The sequence below is a fragment of the Plecotus auritus genome (assembly GCF_963455305.1).
Source record: "Plecotus auritus genome assembly, chromosome: 12".
Lineage (NCBI taxonomy): Eukaryota > Metazoa > Chordata > Mammalia > Chiroptera > Vespertilionidae > Plecotus > Plecotus auritus.
In genome coordinates, this window is record NC_137778.1 from 39,092,791 (window position 1) to 39,117,327 (window position 24,537).

The 24,537-nt window shown below is 54.9% G+C and overlaps 1 protein-coding gene across 2 annotated transcripts in view; it reads right to left on the reverse strand.

Moving 5' to 3' along the window:
* SLC6A17 (solute carrier family 6 member 17) overlaps positions 1 to 7,397 on the reverse strand; it is a 37,213-nt gene extending 29,816 nt beyond the window's left edge. The window contains exon 1 of one of the 2 annotated variants that reach the window (XM_080647680.1): positions 6,999 to 7,397. The gene's annotated coding sequence lies outside the window, so the exon portion shown is untranslated. Of the gene's footprint in view, positions 1 to 6,429; positions 6,793 to 6,998 lie in introns of those variants that run through there. The other variant, XM_080647681.1, reaches the window with a different exon arrangement.
* Between the last annotated feature and the right edge of the window lie 17,140 nt (positions 7,398 to 24,537).

The following is a 24,537-nucleotide window of genomic DNA, read 5'->3' on the forward strand; positions in this document are numbered from 1 at the left end:
CATACCATAGACCAGCGCCAGGTTCCTGTGAGAACACAGGGAAATGGGCTCCACCAGGAACAGAGGCACATCCACCCACTGCCCCCGTGTCCTGGAACTGACGTGGAACAGCACGCAGGCGCCTGAGGACGTGCGGGCTGGTGGCGGGATACAGGGGCTTGGTGCCCTAACTGACCTCCCGCTCCCCTCTCGGGTTGGAGGAGAAGGGAGCCCAGAGACTTCCGTGAACTGGAGATTCTGCTGAGAATAAATATGGGATTCTAAAAATCCCGGTCTCCCTCCTTCCCTTCCTTCAACTAATATTTACTGAACACTAACTACGGACCAGGCCCTAGTAGAACAGAGAACAGAGCAAACAATGTTCCTGCCCTGTAGGATGTATGGTCTAGAGCAGGAAGTGCTGAGGCCCGTGCTTGATGACTACAAGGACCAGAAGAAAGGACCTCATGCCTAGAGCAGCTGAGCAAGGGAAAGGTGGGAGGTGCTGGGACTGGACGAAGCGAGAACCCTGAGCAGGCAGGACTCCGAGGCCATGGGAAGGACTTTGGGTTTGCTTTCAAGGCCAACAGGAAGCTGTTGGCAGTATGAGGAGGGGAATAATATGACCCTGCTTTAAAAGGGATCACTCTACAGTGGGAAAAATATCCTTGGTAGGGATTAACAAAACAAAAAGATAATAAATAATGGGGGTGGCGGGGGAGGATCACCCTAGCACGAGTGAAGAAACAAGGAGGGAAGGTAAGAGATGATGATGACCCAGCCAGGGTGGCAGGTGAGGTTTAGGCTTTAAATAGAGAGATAAACAGATGACTCCCAGGCAGGGAAGGGCTCACTAGGGCCCACAGAAGTAGCCTGTCCCAATTTGGAACGCCAAATATTTTTAAAAGTCAGATGTGAAAATTAAAAGTCCAGGAGTGACGAGTGAAGGCCTCGCTCCCTTCTTCCCTCCTTCCGGGAGGCCCTTGGTGGTGACAGATGGGTCCCCACAGCTCTGCCCAAATCCTCTGACCTGGATTTTCTTAAAGCCACTATTTTCTCTGGTCTCAGAGAGAGAGGTGGGAGGAGCCAAGGGCGACCAATTACCTGTGTTCCCCAGCAGACTGCTGAAGAGCACTTGAAGGAATAGGATCAGGAACCCTTAATTACAGTCCCAACAGGATGTCTCTCTCCCGAGAACCGGAAACGTTTGTCTGTTTCCTCGCCAGCCTTCAGAGCTGCGTTGCGGAGGGCTGGGCAGAAAAGCCCTCCTATCAGGAACAGGTCTCAGGACCCAGTGGAGGGAGCAAGCATCTTTGAAGACCTACTATATGCTTACATATGTTATGTATCCTCCCCCCTCAGCAACCTGGGATGCAATGTAATTCTCATCTTACAGAGAAGCCTAGGCTAAGGCAAGACAAATACCAGGAACAAGATGACCCAGCCATAAAGTGGGAGATGGGGATTTGAACCACGGTGACCCAGCCATGAAGTGGGAGATGGGGATTTGAACCACAGTGACCCAGCCATGAAGTGGGAGATGGGGATTTGAACCACGGTGACCCAGCCATGAAGTGGGAGATGGGGATTTGAACCAAGGTGACCCAGCCATGAAGTGGGAGATGGGGATTTGAACCACGGTGACCCAGCCATGAAGTGGGAGATGGGGATTTGAACCACGGTGACCCAGCCATGAAGTGGGAGATGGGGATTTGAACCACAGTGACCCAGCCATGAAGTGGGAGATGGGGATTTGAACCAAGGTGACCCAGCCATGAAGTGGGAGATGGGGATTTGAACCACGGTGACCCAGCCATGAAGTGGGAGATGGGGATTTGAACCACGGTCTCCCAAACTCTGCAGCCCATGCTCTTTCCAATGCACTAGAGCTTTCCGATCTTTTGCATGTCTGACCACAGAGAAGAGCCAACGGGTATAGCACACTGGGGTCCATGGAGGGGACCCACCACCCTAGGCTGCTCCGGGCTACTCCAAAGGATGAAAGCATCCTGATTATGGCCACATGCCACCCATCTGTGGCGCTGGTTAGGAAGTTCCCCAATGTACCATGCTGCTCTGCAAAGCAATACACCTGAGTCTCATTCAGCAAGTCAACAGTGGGCCAAGTCCAGCTAGCACCATTTTCCCCTGAGGTCAGGACCTCCATGCCTGGCCAGGTCCTTTCCCAAAGCCAATGACATAATGTAGTTTGGGGAGCAGTTTTTGGGGATTTCTTCCAGACATTCTAAAGGACTCCCCACATCACCAGCAGACAGGCTGTCTCTGCCATGTGCCAGGACCGTGGACAGCGCCCACCAGGCCCTCCTGGGAGTCAGTGAGGGGCTGCCCAGCACAGAGAATCCACTTGCTGTCCCTTCAGACACACCCAGAGGAGGAGGTCTGTGTCCTCTCTGAATGCTCACATGGAAATACCTGATGAAGCCATGCCACCAGGTGACAGTCCACATCTCTTGAAAGGTAGCTTTATCACACAGCACTCCCCACCTGGAGTGGGATTTAAAACCACTGGAGCTCAGGCGTCTTATAATTAAAGGGAAGATGCAACCAGCAGGAATTTGGGGTGTGGACCAATGAATTCTATTTGCAACTGAAATAGGTGGCAAATTAGCGGTGCAAGGAACTCAGCAGAAATTCTAATTAAACCAGCAATTAGAAATGATGGACTACAGTGAGAGGCAACTTGTTATCTTAAATGAGCCTCCGCTGGCTCTGGAAGGCAGAGTGGCAGCTCGGTGGGACCAGTGTAGCCGGGGAGATGACCCCAGGCCTGGGAGCTGGGGCGTGATTTCCTCTGGCCCCATACCTGCCCCATGAGGCCCCATGAGGACCTCAAGTCCCACCCGGAACTCACCTGACCCCAGAATTGTTCTCTAATGAATATACCTGGTTCTGAATGTGAGAACAATGCAGTCCAGTAACTCACCTGGTCCCCTTGTACCTGAGCTCCTGTTCTCACGTGTGAGTTTCTCGTGCAGTAAATACCTAACTATGTTTTTGAATAGCTGGATATATCTATAAATGAACAATGTTTTTATTTTTTAAATTAGTCATGCTGGGTGGGGAGGGGTGGTTATCAAAGGCATCTCCACAGAATGGATGCCCATGAAGCAGGGGTGTCTGGAAAGGCCTTGGTATCCACTGCGGGGGGCGGGGGGGGGAGCATTAATGCCTACACTGATCCACCCTCACTTACAGGACCTTTCCACCAAGATCAAGGGTGGTTTGGAGGTGCCAGGCGGGCTAGGACAGTGTGGGCCTGTGCCTCGGCGTGATTTCTCAGAGAAGAGATGGCGAAGCAGGAGGAAGCAGATGCCAAGTTTCCCAGAATGCCAAGGACGCAAGGGCAGAGCCCCCGAGGTGAGTAGGGTGGGCTGTCCAGGGGACAAGACCAGGGAGCAGCAGCAGCCCTCTGAGCAGCCCGTGCGGGCAGCTGCTGCGAACAGCCCTGAAGTGTGAGCAGTGCTGCTCTGGGTCTCACCAGATGCTTCTGCAAGGCCCTGGCTCACACCCTCCAGCAGAGAAACCCGACCCACCCAGTTCCCACCGCGACTGCTGTCCGGGCTCTGCAGATGCAAGAGGCCTCCTCCAGGCACCATCCAGTCTGCTCCCGCTCTCCCCTCACTGCCCCAGCACCAGCCCGGCCTGACAACCTATGAGGGAATGAGGCCAGGGAGGCAGAAGTCCCAAAGAGAAAGCCGGACGTGACCTTCTTCTGGATTCCCACCCACGTGCAAGCACGTACCGCGTTCCCCAACCTTGCCAGTTAAGTCTGTCCATTCTCTACCAGCTTCCCACTGGCGGAGGCTCACTGCCCCCTTCCTCAGGGCATGAGCTCAAGGAACGGGACACGCATTTAGACAATCTCACTTGGATAAATGCCTAGGTGGTCAACAAACATTTGTAAAGAACTAATAATGGGACGTATCACATCGTGGTCAAGGGAAGGAAGTCTGGAACCTGACAGACCTGAGTGCTAATTCTCAGGTTGCCACGCACTACTCGGGTGACCTTGACCAAGTTATTTAACCTCTCTGAGCCTCAAGTCCCACATCTGTACAACCGCCAAGAGCAAGATCGGTCTCCTGGGATGGCAGCAAAGATTAGACAGGATGGTGTATGAATAAAGCACTTAGCACAGCGCAGAAGCCTCCATAAAAATCAGGATATTATCGCTGGGTGCCAAGACCAGGGTGAGCTGCTGGAATCCAGGCCTGCACCCTCCCCCCTCCTGAAAGCTCACAGAGTAGGCATTTCCCCACAGATCCCCATCCCACCGGAGTTGGGGGCATGTACTAACAGCTCTACTCACGGTACTGTGCTTCTGACCTTTGAGAGCCTGGGACAGCAGCTCCCGAGGAGGGAGGCTGATGTAGGAGGGCTTTGCAGGGCTGAGTAATGGTTTATTTCCCACCCCGGCGATCCAGGCTCCAGATGTGTGGCTGTGAGGACTTCCTGAACCCAGCCTGGGAGCAGGTGATAAGTCAGATCTGCTTCTAGGGAAAAAAGCTCCAATTCATCCTCCCTTTAAATATTCTGCTGCTTATCTTAGCAGCTGTGAAGGGATTAATGATGAATTGTCCTCCTGCAGCAAATCCAACGGGCATGAGGGACGGGAAGGTGCCCAGACAGAGGTGCCTGCTTCTCAGGAGTCTCTAGTACCTTGGAATTTGCCAGATCCAATGGGAAGGGCATTGATTTCCAGGGTGCAGGTGCCCCTCCCACACACACATGCACACATACACACATTTCCAGGAGCAAGCTAGAGTCCCCTGGGTCAGCTGGCCTTTTTGCTGCACTGGGGATCCCCCTATTGCCTTCACTCTTTAAAAAAGAAAAGAAAAGAAAACAAAAAATATATATATATTGATTTTGGAGAGAAAGGGAGAGGGAGAGAGGGATGGAAACATCAGTGATGATAGAGAATCATCCATTGGCTGCCTCACTCAGGCTTTCCGATTCAGGGTCTCCTGGAAGAACTGAGGGATGGAAGTAGGTCAGTTTGCAGCTAAGTTGCGGGTGCTTCTCCCACGTGTGAAACCCTGTCACTTTCCTTTGTCTCCACCCCAAGGAGCAAGGTCAGGGAGGGGAAGAACCTCTTCTGTTAAGGCCCATAAAGAAAGAGGCGGGGAACTCACACTGAATGAGCACCCGCTCTATGTCCACACTGGGCCCAAAGTAAGCCTGTGGCAAAGGCACCATAGGTGTCCCTGTTTTTCAACGGAGGAAACCAAGGCTCCAGAGGTAAACTGACTTGCCCAAGGTCACCCCACGCTGGCACATGGAAGAGCACTGGGCCGTTATGACCACAATCCCAGAGCCTGCCCTGCAGCCTCTCCGCCACCTCCCCACCCCAACCTGACCCTGCTTGCCTTTCCCTGGGGTCAGAGCTCCAGAACCCTTGCCCAGGAGCCAGGCGGCCTGAGTCTGCTTAGCTCCCTCTGAGGACTTGCCCACTTCTAGTTGGTGGCCCCCAAACACCGGGCACTGTGGCTGTTCCTGCTCACAAGTCCCGGTACTGAACTCCGTTCAACTCACAAGCAGCTGACACCATGCTGCCTGTGACTCAGGCCAAACAAACTCACTCCAGTCAGAGCGAGTGGGCACGATGTGCCTCCTGCACTGAGTCACCTCCAGGCTGAGCTGTAGGGATTCACTGAACTCACCACCTACTTAGACACAGCTGCTCCATCTGAGAAAAAGCCAGCAGAGGTGCCGGAGGCTCTGATGGTCCCCATGGCTGGGCCACGGCCAAGGACAATCAGGTGTGACCTCAAAGCCCTTCCTGCCCAGGTGATGGACCCACCTCACCAGGCCCTGGGATAACATAAGCGCAGCATCAGATAGACAGGCCCCCACGGTTACCCTCCACACACTCTGACCTTGGTCTCCAGACATCAGTCAGTGAATCCTGCACAGCCTAACAGGATCTAACAAAAGTTTTTATTGATTTTTTTTTTGAGTCATTAAGCGTTTTCTTAGTTTCTGGAAATTCCTGCTAACGAGGGCAGTGCCCTCCAACAAATCTCCCTATCTCTCCAATCCAACCCCACCAGCTTCGTGTTCACAGCTGAATTGCCCCAAAGACAGGTCTGGTTAGAAATTTCCTAATCCAAAGAACTAGGTAAACATTTCTCAAAGCAAAGAGGAGTAGGATCAAATTGGTTTTTAAAAATTCCTCTTGACAGCGACTTGGTCCTGTAAGGTGAGTGGCCTCGGGATTTCTGAACCCTGGGAGGCCTGACAGGGTTGTTCGGGCTTTAAAAGGAAACACACGGCTTCCTTCCACTGCGCCCCTGGAGAGCAGCGAGCACTCGAGCCCCTGAGGCACAGGTATAAACGTGGCGGAGGCCACTCTCCCGAGGGGGCGCCCTGGAGACCTGCACCCCGCGCACGTCCCCCATCTCCGCCATTCCGCTCCGATGCGCTTACCTCGAGGGAGTATGGGCTTCCCGCTAGCTCGGAACTCAGCGAGGACCAGCCCCAGGACTGGGAATTAAATACTCATCTCGGGCATGAGCGCTTTGCTTCTGCCAATGATACTGTCAAGGTCACGGGCCTGAAGCGAGCGGCAGGGGCTGGGGTCTCCAGCCGCGAAGGAGCCTCCCCGCAGGAACTGCGCCCTGAGCGCGCAGCTCCAAGGCGGTGGGACTAGTGGCCTCCTCCTGGGTTCGCAGGCGCCAGCCTTGCAGCTCCGCCTCAACACCTCCGGAGTTCTTAGGCCCATCTAAGCCCCGGAAGCTAGCGTCAGGTGTCCAACCCCTCAGCTCAGCGCTAGACACCCCCGTTGCGTCTGAGGAGTGCGACTCTCGGGCTCCGTCACCAGGCAACGGAGGCTGGCGAGTGGGGCGGAGCCGGGCCCGCGCAGAGCCCGGAGGATACCCGGGCAGCGCCGCCTCGCATCCCGGTTCTTAGGCCTTCCTGGCTGGGGCGGGGCCGGAACAGCTAAAGTTGCAGTGGCTGACCCTGTAAAGCCAGGCAGGGTGCGGCCCGCGACTCACCTGTCCCTTGTGGACCGCCGCGCCGACTCTGCCCCTGCACTCTCTCCGAGCAGCTGCGGTCCCCGACGGGTGGCGGGCGCACAGCCCCTTCCTCCGGCAGCCCGAGTCCAGCGGCAATGGGCACCGGCCGGGGCAGAGAGGGGACGCGGAGCCGCGCGCCACCGACTCTGCTGGCTTCTCGCTCCCTCCCTCGCCGCCAGTCCCGGCCCAGCTCCTGCCCGTGGAGTGCTCAGCCCTCTGGGGAGCGGCCCCGGGGACTCAGGTCCCGCGGCAGAGGGAGCCGGTGGGGCTGCGGAAGCCAGGACCGAGTGCCGCCCTCCCTGCGCTCTGGTCACGCCGGCTCTGCAGAGCGGAACGAGCTGGGCGGAGCGCAGCGTGCTCGCTGTTCCCCCGCTATCCGAAAGGCCACCCTGGCGGCGGGGTGCCGTGACGCAGGCTTGACTCACGCGCGGGCCCGCGTCAATGTAAGGCTTTGGGGCCGCGAGCCAGGCTCTGATGGCCGACGCAGGAGGAGGGGGTGGGCAGGAGGGACAGGGGCTGCCCCAGCAGCAGTCTCTTGAGGCCCCTCACGGAGGGGTCCAGACCCTGGAGAGGAGCTTCTGCCCTCAGAGCAGAACGGGACCCCCATGGCCAAGGCCTTCCTGGGTCCTAGGCCGCCTTTCTTCATCTTTTCAGGCCGCCCATCTCATTCGTCCCCTTCATGAACTCAGCCCACCCAAAGCGGTTTTTCTCCCTGCCCTAGCAGTTTGCACCTCCATGTCTCTGTTCCCTCTCTACTCCTCACTTGGAATGTCTTCTCTGCCCCCACGGTCCTCTCATCCCATCTCCCAGGAGGATCATTCCCTGTGCAGCTCAGCTCCTAATACATCACTCATCTCTTGAGCTCCTACCTAGGCATGGGCTGTAGGGGTTGAGATAACAGAAATGGTGGTAGGGGACCTCTGGGAGAGGTTTGCCCAGACAGCCACAGTACGAGGCAGGAGGACTGAAGACACTAGACCCTCGATTCCAATAATTACAGGCTGTTGTTGTTCCTTGTGTTTAAGCCCCTATCCCAGTGGTCGGCAAACTCATTAGTCAACAGAGCAGCAAACCATGGCTCTCGAGCTGCAGTTTGCCGACCACTGCCCTAGAAGATAAGGAAAGTGGGGGACAGTGAAGGGAGAGGGAGCTCTGGGTAGACCTTATGGAGGAGGTGAGGCAGGATCCTGGCCTCAGAGGTGGAAGGGGAGAAGGATGACCCTTGTGGAGGGGACAGCATGACAAGAGCAAAGATAATAGAGAGTGGAGGTATGCAGGGGGCGGGGTGGTGAATGCCTGAGCTGGAGCAGAAGTGGGTGACGCCATGCTCCAGAGCCTTGGAGGGCTGTTTGCAGAGTCTGGAATGAATTACCTCTGCTCTAGAGCAGCGGTCGCCAACCGGTGGTCCGTGAGGTCCGTAAGGTTGGCGACCGCTGCTCTAGAGGACGTTAAGGGGACCTTGGCATTAGACACAGGTGTTTGGGAAGGATGGGAGGTGGCAGCTGTCTCAGTGGTCCCTACTGAAAGGCAACAGGACTGTGGTCATGAGCTCCGGAGGCTCTGAGATTCTACCCTTGCGTCTAACAAGTGAGCCTGACAGTTTCGTGGATGCTGGCAGGAGACATGAGACTCCTGGGCCAGAGACAAAGGATCTTATTCCTCAAGGCTCAGCAGGAAGCTTGAGCTTCAGTCAAATCAGCTTACCTTCACCCTGAGTTCATAGGAGGGAAGTGCTCAGATAATACTGCACCGGCTGGGGAACCCCAGCTGAGGGAAGCCCAATCTTTTATAGTGGGCTGCCAGCAAACATGCCCAACCTTGGCCCCAGAAGTTGTTATACTGAGTATCATATTATCCCGGACAGCAAACAAACCTGTCCTCCACTGGGAGACACTATCTCCAACTTCCAAAGCTGTGTGCTATGCAAACATCCTCAAAAGGTTAGCCTGGAACAAAGAGCCCCCAATGCTCCCCTTTTAGCAGCACCAAGATGAGTGGATCCTTCTCAGGCTCACAGTTGCGCCCGATCTTTAGCAGGTCCTTCAAGGGCCCTCCGCATCCCCAGCTCATTTCACATCCCTCTCCCACGGCCTTTCCTGCAGCCCACTCCCTACCCCAACCTTCTCTCAGCTCCGACTCGCCCACTCCTTCCTGACTCAGCCTTCAGCGATTGTGCCCTCTCTGCCAAGAAGTCGCTAGGTCCCCTCTTTTCCTCTCCCCTCACTCCCTGCCCACTCACCAGAGTTCATCTCGGACCCCAACTCTTCATGCCTCTCCTGACCATGGAGAATAATTTGTCAGCCTCCCAGGTGGACATTTCTTCTCCTTCGTAGCCTTCGTCACAATGTAGTTAAGTGCTTAATGGTGAGACCAGCTGCTGAATGATGGTCACCTTGGCTGCTGTGGACATTCCACAGGGCAGAGACCATGCCTGTCTTCAACACAGAATGAACTCTCCATACAGATTTGCTGAAAGAATACAGAAAGTGTGGTTAGAAATATGGGTATCGCCTGGCCGGTGTGGCTCAGTGGTTGAGTGTTGACCTATGAACCAGGAGATCATGGTTCAATTCCGTTAGGGCACATGCTCAGGTTGTGGGGCTCGAAGCCCAGTGGGGAACATACAGAAGGCAGCCAATCAATGATTCTCTTTCATCATTGATGTTTCTCTCTCTCTCTCCCTCTCCCTTTCTCTCTGAAATCAATAAAAATTTGTTTTTAAAAACCAGAAGTAACACATTGCAGAAGAAGCTGCAGTCTGAGCTACCTGTGTGAAATTACAGTTTGAAGTACAGGGTTGCGTTAACAAGTCCTCCCGCTTCCTGTCTGGAGCGAGAGGACAGACCCTGCAGAGGAATAAAGAGCAAGCAGGAAGGAGCAGGAATGGAACTCCCCAGGTCCCTGACCTCGCAGGCCTGGAGGGAAGCTGTGGACTCAGGGGACAAGTGGGAGAGAAGGCCGGAAGGTGAGTTGAATTCTCTACTGTGGAGGCCTGGCCCGTCAGCCTGGAGCTGCCACTTCTGTTGGGAGGCTATAAGGGAGCCGCACAAATGCAGGCCAGCCCCAGTCTGTTCCTTTACTGGGACTCGGTGGTTAGAAAGCTGCCCCGGTGACTGCATCCAGAGTCCTTATTGAGCAGGGTGGGGTGGCCCAGCGAAGCACACCCCTGCATGAGCACCCAGAACACCAATCAAAAGGAGTGATGCCAGGGACCCCCCCACTTTGCTAAAGGACTGGCCTGGTCTCTCTCTGAGACGGCGTGATGTACAGTCAGATAAACACAGGTTCTGATCCAGCACTACCTGACCAGGTGACCTTTGGCCAACTACTTCATATCTCTGACCTTCAGATTCTTTATCTGGGAAATGGAAATAATAATCCGTTCTCTAACCTCACAGGGTCGTTGTAAGGATTAAATGGAAATAAGACGCTGTGTAAACTCGACGCTGTGTAAACTCAACGCCATATTATGACTGTTGCTATTACCAGTAACTCATAAGATGGGCCAGACACTATTCTAAATATTCTACACTTAGGAACTCATTGAATTATGAAATAGCCACTTACCCCAGGGTGGGTTTTGTGTGTGTGTGTGTGTGTATTCTCCTCTTAAAGGCTGAAAGCTTCATTTAAAAAAAAATTCAAGCCCAGGCAGCAAGGCTCAGTGGTTGAGTGTTGACCTATGAACCAGGAGGTCACAGTTCAATTCCCAGTCAGGGTACAGGCCCAGGTTGCGGGCTCAATCCCAGTATGAGGGTGTTCAGGAGGTAGCCAACCAACAATCCTCATCATTGGTATTTCTATTTTTCTCTCCCTCTCCCTTCCTCTCTGAAATCAATAAAAATACATTTTTAAAAAATAATTCACAACTTTAAAAAAAAACATAAAAAAGGATTCAGGAATGTGATGTATGCAAAATTAACATGTAAAATATCATAACCTTCCAATATACCAACCAGTGAGAAAATATAAGAAATGCTTTAGTTACAAGAACCAGAAAAGAACTCTTGAAATAAACTTTAAAAGATGTATAGTATATCTTACATGAAGAAAGCATGTGAATGCTACTGAGAGTTCATAAAGGGCATTTGGACGTAAGAAAAGAAATGATATTCTTAGATTGGGAGAGAAAACATATAAATTAATTTATAGTTTTAAAAGGACTCGATGAAAATAACAAAAGGGTTACTTTTTTCTTTGTAATCAGACAAGCTGCTTCTAAGATTCATTAGGAAAAAGAAACAAGCAATTAGCCAGAAAATTAGCAGGGGAAGTAATGGGTGTGATGGGAATTCGCGCACCTGTCGGTAAGGTACATCAGGAAGCTACAAGTTTAAGTTAGTGCGGTCCTAGTCCTGAGAAATACGACGAAGAACCCTGAGTCCAGAAGTGAACCTAGATCCAGTCATTTAGAAGATCACAGAGATTACACTTCATCTGTAAAATGGGGTAACAGCAGTTTCTACAGCACTGGATGTGGTGAGCGTTAAATGAGATCACATACACCCAGTGAGTGCTCAATAAACAAGTTACCATTAACGTCTCCTTGCTTTTCTGGAACATCCGTCCCTTCCAAGGCTTGCTCTACCTACAAGGTATTCTTCCTCCATTTAGCAGCTTCCTCCCAACACAGGAGGAGGAAGTGGCCGAGCTTTGAGTAATCGCAGTAACCTCTCATATTTACTGAGCGCTGCAGGGACATTTCTCTTGGTGGTACTTGGGGAGTGGTGCAGGAGGGTGTCCTCAATTGCCCACCTGCCCAGCATACTGGGCCCCCCAACTCCCAACCAGGAAGAAGGCTTTGTTTGTAAACAGAAGGGGGTCTGCTGTAATAGTAGGGGCAGCAGCTGGGACTGGTGTGGGGAAGGAAATGTGCCCGGACACAGAGGAAGGGTGGGGACTGGGTGCCCCCACTCCAGGCTTGGGAAGGGAGAATCAGATGTAAGACCTGCCTCTCCCCAGGGCCAGCACAGAGCTTTCTGTACCTGAGTCAAATATAGACCCATTTCCATAAAAGCACCAGCCTGCTTCTATAAATACCTCAGCCAATTTTCTGGGGTTCTCATGTGACTTTGATGCTTACCTCGCCTGCGGGGACCCGTTGCCATGGCGACCAGGCCACGTGACTAGTCACTCTTCATTCAGGCAAGTTGCCGCATCCTGGATTGGGGGTGGGGTGGTGAAGGGGGGCTGGAGGGAGGGCCGAGCAGAGGGAGAATGGATGAGCAATGACTAAAGATCATGTCCAGTCTTGAGGGAACATGGCAGGATTCTGGCTTTACTGCAAGGGTGCTCGCACCGAATTATTGATCCCCAAGCTGCATGTCAGGGAGGGACATTTTATGTGTGCAGCTATAGACACTGTCTTTGAGTCAGTGGAGCAAAGGTTCAGGGCTGGAAGGCAGCTTAACAATCCTCCAGGCCACTACTGTTATCAGATGAAGAAAGTCAGGCCCAGCAAGGTGGAGTGACTTGTCCAAGGTCACACAGCAAGCTGCTTACAAAACTGTGTGTGTGTGTGTGTCATTAACAAGCTCCTCTCCACCTAACTGAGACGCAGCTCTGGGCTGAGGGTGACACTGGTGAGTGGAACTTTAGATACCTTTGCTCCCAGGTTACCCGACCTGGCTGGACTCACAGGGCCTGCTAGACAGGTGGAAACAGCCCATTTAGTTTGTGCCAGGACCCAGCCCTTCCCCCATCTCCCTGACAAATGAGGAAAGAGGGTAATAAATCTTGAGAAGTCCCACAGTGCTGGGAAAGGCAGGTGTCATCCCGGTAACCTATGGGAATCTTTCTGATCAGAACATCCCAGATGTGTCCCATCTAGCCAAGTCCTTCAAACATCGCTCGTTCTTGTCCTTCCTTGCTTGGTGCTGGGGATGAGATGGAAAGGCAGGAAAAGCCCCTTCCTGCCATCACACCGCTGCCCTGCTTAGGTGCATATGGAGAAGCAACTATAAGAGAATTTTGTTAACCAACAGCTGTGTTCCCGGGATGTTCGGGGCTGGACATAAGGTGGGTCACGGAAGTCGGGAGGCTTCTGGGAGGAGGGGAAGGCAGGCGATGGGAAGCATTCTCAGAGGTACCTGGTGCTGGCACAGGACCTGGGTATTCAGGCAGGGGACAGTGCTCTGAGGTTGGCCAAGTCCTGGGACAGGAGGCTGCCGACCTCGGGGCTGACTCAGGTGATCCAATCACATGGGCTCGAGCAGCCAGCCATGAAGGGTCCAGGAGGAGAAGGATTCAGATTGACAAAGAAACACTTTAAGAAGAGGAGGAAGAAGAAAAAGGTAAAGATAAAAATTATGAACAACAAATACATATCAACAAGTGAATCTAAAAATCAAGTGAATAAAAAATCTGATGAACAGAATAAACTGGTGAATATAATAGAATCAGGGGCATAGGAAGGGAGTGGACTGACAATTCTCGGGGGGAAGGAGGTGTGGGGGGTGCGGGAAGAGACTGGACAAAATCGTACACCTATGGATGAGGACAGTGGGGGGGGGGGGTAAGGGCAGAGGGTGGGGTGGGAACCGGGTGGAGGGGAAAAAAGAGGAACAGCAGCAATAATCTGAACAATAAAGGTTTAATAATAATAAAAAACACTGGCCTTGGAATATTCCTGAAGGAGTCAGAGTAAGAGCAGACATCACCACCTAGCCTTGGGAAAGATGTCCCCACAAAGATTAAAACCGAGCGGAGGCTGGTAGCAGCCGGAGTGGCCAAGGGCCAGGCTTGGTTCCCCTTGTTCGTCACTGCGCCATCGCCACGGAGCTGAGGACACAGCCCACTGGCCCCTGCCCCACTGAGTGTTAGGCAGCCTGACAGGGGACTGTCCCCAACCTCAGAGGTGAGAGCGGTTCATCTCAGGAGGGAGGTGTGCCACCCCACGTGCAGGCACACCCAGCTGAGCGGCCTGTGTTTACCAATGCCCTCCCGCTGCTCCCAGAGTCAGAGACCGTGCCAGTCGGCTTCTATCACCCTCCCCTGGCTCACAGCGGGCGGGGAACGCAAGCACAGACTCATTCATGGCTGGTTGGTGAAAATGTGAGACAGTGATGTCGAAGTGTCCGGCACACAGAAAGAGATCTTAAAATCAGTCACCTGTCCCAGCGGGTAGATGAATGAATGGGTGCACTTCCCCATGGGGGTTCCCAGCTTCCATGCTCACTGGCCCCAGAATTCTCCTGGGCTTTCCCACCTGGCACCTCCCTGTGCACCAGCCAGTCTGCCTAGAAGTGTCTCCCACTTGGCTTCACTCATCAGAAACTTTTCTGTCCTTCAAAGCCCCATGTCAATGCCACTGTCTCCTGCTGTCTTGCCTGGTCCCCTCCAGCCCACAGGATGTCCTGGGGTGACTCTGCCAGCACTTATTGCTGGCCATGGTGCCATCCTTCAGCACAGAGCACACCCTGCCTTTAATAGCAGCAATAGTAAGAACTCTCGCTTGGAACACCAGTTACTGCACTAAGAACCTAACATGCATGAGGCTCAGAGAGGGTGAGTAACTTGCCTGTGGTCACACAGCTAAAAGATAGTGAGGGTGGGATTACCCAAGTCCACCTGGTTCCACTGCTTCTGTGTCCTCACTGTTAACGACACTCTTACTTGACCACCTTCACTCTTTCCAGTCTATATATATGAAAGGGTAAGTGACTAGCCAACGGGCTGACTGGCTGGTAGGTATGATGCACACTGAATGCAGGGGACAGACTCTCAATGCAGGAGCTGCTGAGCGACAGCAACTTTGGAGAGTGCCCTCTCCCACTCCAGGACCCCTCAGGGGATATCGGAGAGCCGGTTTTGGCCTGATCCCCGCAGGCCAGGCCAAGGGACCCACCTGCCAGAATGAGGGACCCCACTCACTCGGAAGATGCCCTTTGAGCCACGGCGCTGCCCCAGTGTGGCCGGCCGGGGAGGGACTGTCGCAGGTTGGCTCCAGGGCGTGTCCGGCCTTTCTCGCCCAGTCCCACCTGGAGGCACCTTCTAATTAATTTCCTTTCAATGTGCACAAATCCGTGCACCAGGCCACTAGTGAGTTTATAAGCCAGTGTGGGGTGGGTGGCAGAAAAAACACGGATCCTGGAGTCAGCTAGGATGGGCTCAAAGCTCACCTTTGCCACTGACCAGTTGAATGGGTGACCTTATACAAGCCCTTATCCTCTGCAAATCTGTTTCTTCATCTAGAGTTGAGAGCCATTCAGTTGGATGATACATACAGTGATGGGCCAATCTTACAACAACCAACATTGCCACCCACATACCCCCAGGGGGCGGGCTGCTAATCGAAGTGCTGCTGGACCGGACTGGAGTGCAGACCCGCACCTGCACCCTTCTAATGGCTCCTGCGCATCCTTTCCTTGTCTTCCTGACAACAACACTACAAAGCAGGCACTTTGAGTACCCCCAGTGCACAAACCAAAGCTTCCAGAATTAAGAAACTAGCCCAGCCGGTGTGGCTCAGAGGTTGAGCATTGACCTATGTATGAACCAGGAGGTCATGGTTCAATTCCTGGTCAGGGCACATGTCTGGGTTGCCAGCTCAATCCCCAATGTGGAGAGTGCAGAAGACAATCCATCAATGATTCTCTCTCACCATTGATGTTTCTGTCTCTCCTTCTCCCTTCCTCTCTGAAATCAGTAAAAAATATATTTAAAAAAATAAATTTGACCCAGATCCAGCCGACCATGTTCCATGCGGCCTCTCTACAAGGTAAGTGATGGCGATTCCTCTTCTACTTCTGCTCAGGGACAGTTCAAGCAGGAATCACAGACCCCATTGCACGGGTGGGGAAGTGAAATCCTGGGGGAGCTACGTGACTTGCCCAAGGTCTCAAGCCAGCTGGTGGGAGAGTCAGGTCTGAACTCAGGGCTCCTACACCCCGCGCTGTCCTTTCTCCCTCGCTCCCTGCTGCTCCTGCTGAGATTCTCAAGGTAGAGACACCGAGACTCTGGGACCTGGGCCAGCAAGTTGGCCAGAGGCCTCGGCCTGGGCCCAGGAAGCCTCCAACCATGGAGGAATTTGCTTTGAAGACAAAGGATGACTGACTCCTGGCAAGGAGCGTCCTTCTTATTTCTGCTCCAGAAATGGGAAGCTGCCACAACTCGGTGATAAATCTTTTTGCTAACGATGATGCATCCGCTGGGCTGGTTCTGTGCAGTCTCTGGATGTGCTACAAGTCAATTACTGGGACCAGGCTCTCAGCACCGAGCAGAGATGTTTTCATCGAGCGGCTGTAACGGAGCCAGAACTTCCCGGGGATCGAGCTGGGAAGCGGGTGACTGCACCGTGGTGAGAGGGTGCCCAGGAGCCCCACGGGAAGGTGTCCTCCGGTCCCATCATGATGGCCACCACGCCTGGAGCCATCACAGGCCGCTGGGCCAGGCAGGATCAGTCTGCCCATTTTAGAATCACCAGTCTAACGTGCCCTCACTCTCAGCTGCCTGGGTTTGGGGAAATGAGTTCCCGTTCCAGGCCAAACCCTGAGAAGAGCTACAAACAGGGCCTTGTTTCCTGGCCCTGAGTCTCAGAAGCACTTCCCCTGTGCCCTGGGGAGCTCCTTATCTGAACCCTGAACATTTACAGTCTTCACTCTCCCCCCCCGCCCCCACGCCCCAAAAACCTCGCTGGCATCGCAGCTTGCTGAGGCTGACCCCTGGAACGGCTCTGGGCCAGCGATCTGGCCTTCCCTCACGCCCCCCCCCCCCCCCCCCACCACGCGCCACCCTCAGTGAAGCACACACTAGTCCTCCGAGGCCAGACATTTCAAACCTAATACCTTTGTTGCTCCAAGAGTGTCTTCCTGTGGTGTTCACTGTCTCAGAACCAAAGTTTGAGGTCCTAGCAAGGACCCCTGGCCTGGACTTCACATACTGCTGTGTGACTTTGGGAAGGTCTTTAACCTCTCTGGGCCCCAATTTCCTCATCTGAAAACGTGGCCAACGGTTCTTCCTAGGTCCAAAACGCTAACATTCACCCTCTGGGTTTCCAAGAAGGCAGTTGGAGACGGCTGGCATAAGATGAGGGGGCTGGGGTGGAAAGAAGTAGGGAGGGAAGAAATTAAACAGAGGGCAGGGGTCTGAATCACAGAGAACTTGAATGTCAGGCTTAAGAGCTTAGGTTTTATTTTAAAACTAACGGAGAACCAGGGAAACATTTTAAGCATGGGATCAGAGTTGCCAGATTTAGCAAATAAAAAATGCCAGACATCTAGCCAGATTTGAACTGGGCATCCTGTATTTTATTTGGAACCCTGCATGGTGCCAATAGAGAAAGCCCTCCGGCCACAGAGTGGAAAATGTATTGGAGGGGATAAAACTGGGAACAGAGAGGCCAGTTAGGGGGTTATCATCACATGCCAGGCAATAGTTAGAGTTAATGTTTGTTGAATGCTTGCTTTTAGCCAGGGACTGTGCTAAGTATTTTGTGTGTATGAATTCATTTAAGTGAAGACTCTAGTATCAGTCCCATTTCATGGGTGACAAGACTGCAGCACAGAGAGGTTAAGGAACTTGCCCAGATCACACAGCTAGTTGGAGGCAGAACTGGGGTGGAAGTCACAAGCCCACATGCTTAACCACTGAGATACGGCCACCCCTAGGGGCCATGAGAACCTGACCCCAGGCCATGCAGTGGGACTGGATGACAGAAGCGGTTTTGAAGCCCCAGCCCCTGGAGTGGGGGTGGGGGTGGGGATACTGTGACTAGCAGAGAAAAGAGAAGGGAAGCTCAGGAATGTGGATGTATTCAGATCACATGTTCAGACCACTTGGTATGTTTCAAGCAGGTAAGAAAAAGAAGCATCGCTGTACACCTACCAGACTCCAGGCAGGGGTGCAGCGACCATCAGGTATGGAGGAGAGGCGTGAAGGAGGACCCAGGGTTCTGGTTTGGGAGGGCTGAGGTAACGGTAACCAGAGACAGCATTTGCGATGATGAGCTTGAGGGTCTGGGCCCCAAGTGGGAGTCGGGGGGTGGGGATTGGAGAGAAGATGAGCTCAGTACAGGACAGGCTAAATTTATAGGGTCCAAGACCATGAGGCCATTGAGGCCCAGAGAGGTTAAGTGACTACCCTGAAGTCACACAGAGGGTAGATGTTAGGGCAGAAACTGGAACTCTACCTGGGATGCCTGGCACAGACAGAGCCCTAATCTAGGTTAGAAAACGGGAGAGAGCCCTAGCTGGTTTGGCTCAGTGGATAGAGCGTCGGCCTGTGGACTGAAGGGTCCCACGTTCGATTCCGGTCAGGGGCATGTACCTTGGTTGCGGGCACATCCCCAGTGGGAGGTGTGCAGGAGGCAGCTGATCGATGTTTCTCTCTCGATGTTTCTAACTCTCCCTCTCCCTTCCTCTCTGTAAAAAATCAATAAAATATATTAAAAAAATAAAATAAATAAAACATGCCATACCTGACTACTTAGGAGCACTGACCTTTAAAAAAAAAAAAGAAAAAGAAAAAGAAAAGAAAACGGGAGAGAATGGAGAACACAAGTTGTGGCCAGTATTTGGGGGCCACTGTGGGATGCAGGCTCAGGTGCGCCTGTGCATTCAACTCTGAGAGCAAATCTTACCCCTTCAGCTGACACGAGCAGCGAAAGCTGGGGGGCCTGGCAGGGCTGGGTTTTAGGCTCTGTGAGCCAAGGACAGTCTTTCTGCAAGTTTCTCCCCATCTGTAAAAAGGGAACAATAGCCACAGCAACATTATTATAGGCTTAAAGGGGGGAATAAATGGGAAAGCGATGCCCCCGTGCGAATGTAATTTGAGATTGTGCTATTACTCCCTTCTCCTGCCTCTGCCACCACTCGGTCATCTCTGCAGCCTTCCGTCCTCCTCCATCTTCTCTCCCCAACTCCACCTGCCCATGTCCTCATCCGCCCTCCCTCTTTGTAGGCACTGGACAGAGCCTGGTCCAGAAGTGTCTGCAGAGCAGCAGCCCAGAGCCAGCCTGTGGCCTCTGTTCCACCTGCTGGGCTCCTCCCACCCCCACGCACACAGGACAGCCACCACCTAGGATGGGCTGGCCTGCCTCCTCTCCAGGTGACCACCCATGGGGTCCCCTCCCTCCACATCCCCCCCCCCCCCCCGCAGCTGCCCCACAGGGAGCCCCGCCCACTGTTGCCCTAGGAACCACCAGAGGTGGTAGTAGGGATGACAGGAGAGGCCCAAGGGGATGGGAGGCTCAGGCCTGATGGCCTGGAAATGTACAAAGCTGATCCCTGGGGGCCAAGGGAGAGTGTGACGTCAAACTGAGACTGAAAATACAGTCTAGAAAATCACGCAGCACCAGGCACCGTGAAAAATGAGCCGCTCTCTGCCAGAGGCATGGAGAGTGGGGAAGAGACATAAACCGGCTCCGCCTGGGAGTCTCGGCCATCAGAGCTGCCCCTGAGCGCCCCTAGAGTGCCTGCTGAGAGGTCTCAGGGCCACCCACCCATTCATGGGCCTGGGCACCTGCACCACCCCCACTCCAGAGAGCAGCCAGCGCCCTGAGGCCTGAGGGGCCCAGGAGTTTGAGGGGGTGGTCCCACGCCCCTCCCTCCTCACCCCTGGGGCACATGGTTCTCAGAGAGCAGACTTCCTGCCACTCTCAGACCTCCAAGTGTCCCCCTTGGCCTGGTGTGAAAGGGGCAGAGAACCCCAGGCTGTGAGGATGGCCATGGGATTAGGGCTTTCTGACAACCTGCAGGGCCAGTAATGTCAAAGGCAGATAGCCCCGCCCCCTTTCCTGCCCTTCCCACCCCCCACACCCCACCTTCCCCACCCCCACTTCTGGGCTCTCCATAAACTCCCAAGAAGGAAAATAGCCCTCAAAGTGACTGTAGCAATAAAGATGAGAGCATTTAAGCTGTTTTAAAAAATGAAAATGTGATCATTTGAGATTCTTATCCTCCACACACTTTCACATCACTGTGTAGTTTCTGAATGGCCCCCCACCCCCCTTTGTAACCCCCAACTCCAAGTTGTCCACTGTCTGAATCCCCCACTTCCCTCGCCACCCCCAGCACCGTGAACCTCACCACCATAAACCGCTGCTCTCTCCTCCGAGCCTCCCCACACACCCCGAGGGTGTCACCACTGCCTGCCTCCTAGCAGGCTCTTTCCAGGCAGAGGCGCCTGGGTCACGTCTGCAGCCATCATGGCTCGGCCCCACTCAGCCCGAAGGAGGGTTTGGCTCCTGTTCATGGCATCCTACTGACCAAGGTTCCTGGGGACCTCCACGGTGCCTGCTGGTGCCGAGAGCACCCCTCTTCCCACCAGAGTAGCAGCTGGGAGCTGAGTACGGCTCGGGACACCCAGGTCCAGCGGGAGAGCCAGCTCCAGCACAGCTTCCCGAGGTCCAGCGTTAGCCCACCCCCTGCCCTACACCCACCATGGACTTGAGCTCCCAGGGCGAGGGAGGATGTGATTGCCCTCTCAGGTCCCTGGCCCAGGGGAGGCACCTGACACACAGCTGCTGGAGCCCTCTCTGGTACCCCAACTCTGTCAGCAAAGCCCCCCCCACAGAGCCCCTGTTCTAGTGTGTGTGTGTGTGTAGGGGCAAAGTGAACTTGGAGTTGGTCAGGGAAAGGAAGCAGGAGGGAGCTGGGGAGCCTGGAGGATCAGGCACCATCATTCAAGGGTAAGCAGCAGCAGTGGCCTGAGCTTGTTAGGATGAGAGGAGGGACCAGCGGGCGTTTCCCAGGGCTCCCCCTGCCTCTCTGATGGACGGTGGCTTTGATCCTGGGGTCTCTGGCTCATAAATAACGCCCAGGCGCGGGTGCCCTGGGACTCCTCCAAGGGCGGCTGGCTGACAAGGCCGGCTCAATGGCCTCGGCGGGCAGACCTGGCCCTCTGCAGCGGGCGTGACAGTTTAACGGCGGCCAGCAGACAGTAGTCACCGCGGATTTATCACCCTTCCGCGAGGGCAGAGGGAGCTGCTGAAGGCTGCCGGGGAGCCCCTAAATCACCGGGACGGGAGAGGCTGCTGCCGGGGGCGCAGGGCGCTAGGTAGGAGCCATCCTGGGGCTGGGGCTTCCTGCAGGCTCTTCAGTCACAGTCCTTCCCAGAGAAGGGTTTGCAGCCGGGAGCCGGGTAGCTCCTGGGAGGAGCCAGGAGGACTGCAGGAGCTGAGCCAGAGAATGAGGGTGCCCAGAGCCAGCTGGCCGGCCTGGGCAGAGCCCTGACAGGAGGTGACGGGGACCCAGCACTGAGTGGCAGCTGGCTGCCACCCTGACCCTGCCTGGCTGGCACCGCTGTGCGTCCTGAGGGCGGGCCCTCCTGGGGTGTGGGCGGTTCCGAGGTTGTGTGAGCAGGAATGCCTGTGTGCAGTGAGGCCATTTCCCATTGTACCCGAGCCTGGGGCTGGAGGAGGCACCGAAGGATCAGCATCGCACATGTGGCAGGTGGGGAGAGGTGGGGACATACCCAAAGGGAGTGGATCTGCGTCCCTCCTGTCCACGCAGTGAGTCTGGGTAAAAGCAAGAGGAAAGGACACAGAGAACCAGGACAAGAGCTGGTGGCGTGCCATCCGAGGGCAGCTACTGCTGAAGGGATGGGAGGGAAGGGAGGGCGCAGGGTGGGAGGAAGGGGACAGGAACAGAGAGAGAAAGAGCTGAAAGGAAGCGCCCAGATGTCCACAGCGCAGCCACCTCGGCCCAAATGTGGCCAGAGAGAACGGGAGGGACAGGGTAGAGAAGAGGTACAGGAAGAAAGCAGAAGAGAAGGAACAGGAGAAGGTGACCCTAGAGGGGAGGAGGGGACAAGGCAGTGGCGGGAACACCATCTGTGCCAGGCGGGTTCTGCAGCTCTTCCAGCCTCAGCCGCGCCTCTGAGCAGCAGCTGGTGGTGCAGGACCCTCCCCCAGGGCAGCCAGCCCTCTGGTCACTGTCCTGCCACAGGCTGGCAGCCACCCAGGCCCAGCTCAGGGCACAGGTAGAGACCCAGGCTGGGACAGGGACCTGGAAGGCCAGCACACCACCTTGGAGTTCACACAGAGCGGGAGGGATCTCTGTCCTCAGACAGACGTGGGCTGACTCCACATGCATGCACCCTTGCAAAGCCCAACGCCACCCATGTGTCCCTTCCCTGCCCCTACATCTCCCATCGACACCCGGTCCTGATGGCATGAGGCATCACTTGCACACAGGGGTCTGGCCGGCCCTCGGGGTCCTGGGCTCACTCTGCAGCTTCCTTTCTAGCAGACAGGTCGGCTCGGCTCCGGCAGTCTGAACCCACAAAGCCAGGCCTGGACCAGACTCTGCAAGAGCAGAGCCTAGAGCTCCCTCTGCAAACTAGGTGCCTGTGCCTGTGGCCGCGCACCAGTGTGTCCCTGGGTGTCATGAGGCATCAGCAAGTTCAGAGGCTGGGTGTGCTGAGCCAAGCCACAGTCCTCCAGGTGTGACCGGGGAACCTGTGAGTCTCAAGGAAAGGCCCTTTCCCATCCTTCACTGGCTCAAATGCCACCTCCTTGAAGCCTTCCTGGGACTCAGCTGGAGAGACCCCTCCCCATCGGTGTTCCCACAGCTTCTGGACTGACCCCAACACTCCAGCTGGCTCATTTTCAATGATGTCGTTCATATGTACAAAATACCTGGGACAAACGCTTCCTGCTATGATGGACAGACCGCACTCTGAATGTGGGAGGGACCTATGGCTCTCTCAAGCTCCTGGAACACTGAAAGCCCCTTCCTTCTCCAAAATCTGCAAGAGTTGTCATTCTAACGAACAATTCCCAGCCCCATCATGCAGGATCATGGGCCAAAGTGACATCGCTAGGTAACAACACATCATCACCTTGTCAAGAGGAGGCTCTGGCCGGCCAGTAAGGGCTTTCCCAGCCCCTCCGCTGCATCGTGCAGCCAGGGACAGCAGGGGGCGCACTTCTCTCCATCTGGCTGCTCAGCTTCCTACCTGAGTCTCCAGCACACATTAGGACCATCGCCCATGTTCATTGATGGGAGAATAAAGGACTGATGAAATAGCACACGAACCAGGAGACCGAGGGTGCTGGCCTTCAGGTGACACAGGACGGAGCTAGGAGAAGCCGACTGCTCTGCGGATAGGAGCACAAACCTGGAAACCTGGGGTGTGGCTGTCCTGAGGTGCCTCCTGCTTGAGCCCAAGTTTCCTGTGGGGACATGTGTGTCCTTTCCTGGTAGGAGAGTGGCACTGTGGCCCGCAGTCTAGAAGAGTGTCATCCCCACTCCCACGGTCCCCCAGGTGGTGACACCAGAAAAGGGAGCAGGGAGCCTTCAGCGGCTTTGCTGGCGCAGGTTTAAATTCACTTTGAAACAGGTGCGTTGGCCACAGGGAAGGGTCTCCAGGGCAGGCAGCCACGAGCTGGGGTTCTCCACACAACAGGATTCGAACCCGTGGCTGGGGCAGGAGGGATGGCTCTACCTCGAGCCCCCCAATAGAGCCCGACCTCCAAGTTCAGCTGCGAGGGGGCAAAGCCTGTCACCCCACAGGGGGCGGTGCAGCACGGAGTGAACTGTCCTTGGGGGAGGTGACAAGCACGTTCCCATTAAGTGCCAAGTGCAGTGCGTCCTCTCCTGGGCTAGGTTTTGTGGACAGGTGGGGGCGCGGGGAGCTGAAAGGGCAGGGTCAGTGGTGGGAGGCGGCCAAGGCACAGATGACAGGACAACCCTCCTTCCTCCCCGTTTGGGACTGGGGTCCTCCTCCCCTGAAGCTCTGGGGACAGCCGTGGAGGTGGCTGCTCTCAGCCAGCACTGACACTCCCACTCACTGGCGAGAAAATAAAGGCCACCTCCCCACACATGCGGTCCCGTCCTTCCTGCCAGCTTCTCTCAGCAAAAGAAATAAAACGGCCCACTTACTTTTTATCGCTCACAGATTTCCTGGGAAATGAGCTATTAGTTGCCCTAATGTAAAGATAATAGGCTCTTCCCCCTTGCACATGGCACAGCCCAGCACCTAGGCTCCCAGAGCCAGCAGGAGGCCTCCTGCAGAGGGCGAGGGCCTGGGAGCAGGAGCGGGAGCAGGAGCAGGAGCAGGAGCAGGGCCAGGCTGGGCGCCCGCAGCCAGACCTGCAGGTGCCGGCTGCAGCCGCCCAGCCCTGAGTCCTTTGTGCCCCGGGAGAGGTCATTTATGTCCTCAGGGGCCCTGACTGTCCTCTCCTCTTGGCTGATGGGGACGGGAGATGGTCGTCAGCTGCATGAGGGTGTCTCTCGCTCTGGGTCCAAGGTGAGCGAAGAAAGAAACACTTCTGGGGACCCCACTGGGTCAGCACCTCCGTTGCATCAGCAGTTTTCAGTTCAACTTGAGTCTCCCAGGTCAAGTCTTTCATATACAGTCTGACACGGGTACTCTCCTGAGGAGGGTGTTATCTCATTTTAGGAAGGAGCGAGCATGGAGAGGACCTGGCGGACGTCCCGGGTGGGTGGCGTGATTTTGCCAGGGATCCCCTCCCCTCCCCCCCACTCTCTAGCTCCGCTGATGTGCTGGGCCAGCACCCGCCTCTCCTCTCCCCGCTCCTCCTCCCCCCGCTCTTTCTTTCCCTCCAGCTTGGACT